Genomic DNA, 3,924 nt, shown 5'->3' with positions numbered 1-3,924 from the left:
TATTACTTTTTATCATAGAAATGCAAGGCTTTACATGTATGATGAATGAGGCATATGAGCAAGGCTTGTTTAAGAGCCTCAAATTACCTGGCTCACCAAACTTCTCATATTTGTTATTCGCAGATGATATCATAATCTTTGGGGAGGCATCAGAAGATAATTTTCAAGCTCTATGACTGGTTTTGAGATGTTTTTCAGAGATGACAGGACTACAAATTAATGGGGACACGAGTTGAGTAGTAATCTTTAACGATGATGGTGGGCAAAATGGGAGACTTGGCTTCATGTATTTTTGTGTGTGAAAGAAGAAACTTGCCTCTTAAATACTTGAGCATCCCATTGCATGGGAGTGTATCTAAGGACAATTATTGGCCGGGGGGTGGAAGACAGTAAAATAAAAGACTAGATATGTGGTCGTGTGAAGTTTGGGAAAGATCACTTTGGCAAAACATGTTTTAGTTGCCAGCTGCTCAACACCTTATAATTATCTTCTTAATGCCAAAGAAGACCGCAAGAAGATTGAAGAAATTATTCCAAAAATTTATTTGGGCCGGTAGTAAGGAAGGGAATTTACGGAGCCCGGTGAATTGGCAAGTGCTCTTGGCATTAGAGATCTTGCTAGAGTTAATCGGTCTTTGCTCACGAAATGGTGGTGGGTGATATGTAATGAAGATAGCTTGGTGGCAAAGTGACTCAAAGTAAAGTACGATATAAAAGGGTGGCCTTGGCAATGGATTCAATATTCAAGATGGAAAAATGGGTTCAAGGGTCTCATTTCTGTTTTACCCATCTTCTTGGAATACTCAAGAGTGACTTTAGGGGATGGTTGTTCTACGAGCTTTTGATGGGACGTATGGGTGGAGGATCAAGCCTTGCGAGTGAGGTTTCCCAATCTATTTCACGTGGTGATTGGAACTAATCGTTCGGTTGCCACGATGTGGTTGGACCAAGAGAGTTGGAGTATTGAATTTAGAAGGAATCCATCTACAACAGCACTTGGTGAGCAACAATCCCTGCTGAATCTTCTTTCTCATATCAGATTTGGGGAGAGTGAGGACCGAATTGATTGAAAATTATCCCCTGACAGGGGTTTCACAATGAAAATGAAATCATGTTATCGAACATTATGTCCTGATGCAGTCTACTATCTTACTAAAGGGGCTTGGGGTGTGGGTCTCCCACCTAGAGGGTCCCGCATGCACATGGATTATTTTGCAAGACAAAGTCAAGACAGGTTTCGTGTTAAAATCTCATAGGTTTCATTATTTAGCAAGTCAATGTAGAATGTGTGGCACTAGCCAGGAAACAACATTGCATCTTTTCAAAGATTGTATGTTCATGAACTTAGGCAAGTGGTGTGGGGGGGAGTTGGGTCGGTTGTTGGACAATCACCAATCATGTAGGGACATGCTTTTGGCCAGGGAATTTCAAACAAAAGGTCATAGATGGGTATTTGTATGATGTTGGTTGTTGTTAGCACGGAAGACCGTATGACTCGAGAGAAATAACACGACCTTTAATGGTTTTATACGTGACACAATCCAATGGGAGCTTAGGCATTGATGCAGGCTTAAATGGCCTGAATCAGATTTGAATTGGATTGGCATATCAAGGATCGGATGCTTTTAGTATGATGAATGCAATGGACGAAATCTGATTTGCTGTTTCTACGTTCTTGCCCTGTTTCATGTGTGCTTTCCGGGTAACATCTCGTCCCCTAGGCTAATATGTAATTGCTGAATCAATGCAATGAATGTTTTCTTTCAAAAACAAAAAATCATTGATACACGAATGCACCTATAGATGGACGGACAAGAGAAGGCCTCGTATCTTTTCCATTGATAATATTCCTTACATTTGCCAAGTGAAACGCATGAGGCCTTGAAGAGCGTGGTCTCCATCTCGAGAAATGTTGAAATGGGTGGCTCAGTGGTGGCAGAAATAATGCAAAGCCATCGTTTAAGTTGTTGACTGAATAACTATAATCTTGGACAACTTGAACACAAACTTCAAAAATAAAAAATTTCATCAACCAAAAATGAAAATTGCAAGAAATGATCACCCCTAGAATTAGGTTTAGCAAAGGGGCCTAGATGGGTAGATGAGATTAACCAAAAACTATATCCCATGCAGGAGAGGGGAAAAAAAGGAGGGTTAAATTTTAATCCCAGCTTTTGAAACTTCTAAAAGCATATATTAAAAGAAACACATTGTCCAGGAAAGGGATAAAGAAAGAAAACAAAAAACTTGTAGTAGATACCAACAATTTTTTATAGAGGGTCTCATAAAATGGTTCCCGAGCTTACCAGCTCGCCTAGAGGCTTGGCTAAGTCTTTCAAGCAGCACCACCTTCCCTTCATCTTCAATAGGCAGATGGGATCAATCTCCCAGCAAGCAAAGAGTATGTCGCATGCTAAGCTCAGCTTTTAGCATTGGCAAATCATCTAGTCCACAATGAGAACCCAAAATTTTCTGTATTTTGTAAAGCTACCAGTTATATTCCGCTCAAACATGATTTACAATGGTATAACTATAAACTACAGCCACAGCTAAAACTAATGTTTGATAGAATTGTCTATAACCAAGAATAACAAAAATTGAACCCGGTCATGGTTTTCATGGAAAAATAAAGAGACTGCAATGTCTTAGGATTAATTAAGTTAAACTAAATAAGAGATATCAATATCTTGGTCCCTCTGATCAAATTTACACATTTTATGATATGGGTCTTGTATACACAAGCAAAGACTTCGGTGAGCAACATCTCGGCAGATAAGCCAGTAACGGAAATTTTTTCTGACATGAAAATAATTAACAATTGCCAAGCTGAAAACATGTTTAGAACCATTCGAGCACATAAGACCAAACTGTGGAGAGACAACCAGGTCTCTCATCTCATGAGAGCTGGTGATATCCGTCAGTCTTCAAAATCAAGTCCCATTTATGCAAAAGAATGCATGAGTATAGCAAATTGAGAAAAAGCGATAAACCAATAATATTTTAAAATACATATATTCAATCAGCAATGCAACAAATAATGAAGATGGGTCCTATGAACGCATATTGAGGAATTAAGAGAAAACAAAAGAGTAGAAAGATTACCAATGCAGCAGGCTGAGCATCTTTTAAGATATTTCCATCAACCTCTAATCTAGCAATAGGAAAATCAGGAAGATGCCCAGACTGCTTCTTTCCAAGCAAATCACCTGGTCCACGATGAAGAAGGTGCATATTTGCCAGATAAAAACCATCAGATGACTCTTCTAATACCTTTAGACGACCCAAAGTCCCACCAGATGATGATAAAAGGATACATGTAGACTTCCGTGATCCACGCCCAACATGACCTCTCAGTTGGTGCAACTGAGCTATTCCAAACCTCTCTGCATTCATCACAACCATCATAGAAGCATCAGGAACATTGACCCCTATCTCAATCACAAGAGTTGAAAGAAGTATTTGGATTTCCCCAGATCAGAACTTTCGCAATGCTACTTCCTTCTCATCACTCTTCATGAGACCATGCAGAAGCCCACACTGATAAGCCTGGAACTTAGTAGATATCAATGCAAGGTCTGCAGCAGCTGCACGGAGCTGAGGCAGATGCTCAGATTCTTCTATGACTGGATACACAAGAGAGACTTTTCCACCTGATTGCAAATCATTCTGCATCATCTGGGTAAAGCCAAGATCCATAAATTAAGGTCTAAAAGAAACCTCAAATAAAATAGTAATGACAACTCTTATTATGTAACAAAAATCAGTTTCACGCGAGAAAATCAACAACATTGATAACAATAGTTTTTATTATGAAATTTTAAGTTAAGAAAATAATAAAAGACACCTAAATCAATTTGGCGGACATGGTCCTTTCCCACTGCCGCTATATAGTAAGAATGATACCAAGCACTGACAGGTAAACCA

The 3,924-nt window shown here is 39.1% G+C and overlaps 1 long non-coding RNA gene across 1 annotated transcript; it reads right to left on the bottom strand.

Annotated features, from left to right (window-relative positions):
- Positions 1-2,311: 2,311 nt before the first annotated feature.
- On the bottom strand, positions 2,312-3,422 carry LOC149812478 (uncharacterized). Its single transcript, XR_016428565.1, has 3 exons — positions 3,380-3,422; positions 3,207-3,347; positions 2,312-2,472 (listed from the first exon to the last, which is right to left on the bottom strand). It is a non-coding gene; the product is annotated as an uncharacterized LOC149812478 (long non-coding RNA).
- Positions 3,423-3,924: the final 502 nt, after the last annotated feature.

The sequence above is a fragment of the Nuphar pumila genome, chromosome 17 (assembly GCF_984573655.1).
Source record: "Nuphar pumila chromosome 17, dmNupPumi1.hap1.1, whole genome shotgun sequence".
NCBI lineage: Eukaryota > Viridiplantae > Streptophyta > Magnoliopsida > Nymphaeales > Nymphaeaceae > Nuphar > Nuphar pumila.
The sequence above is the reverse complement of the archived record's forward strand: the minus strand, read 5'-3'. Positions and strand labels throughout refer to the sequence as shown.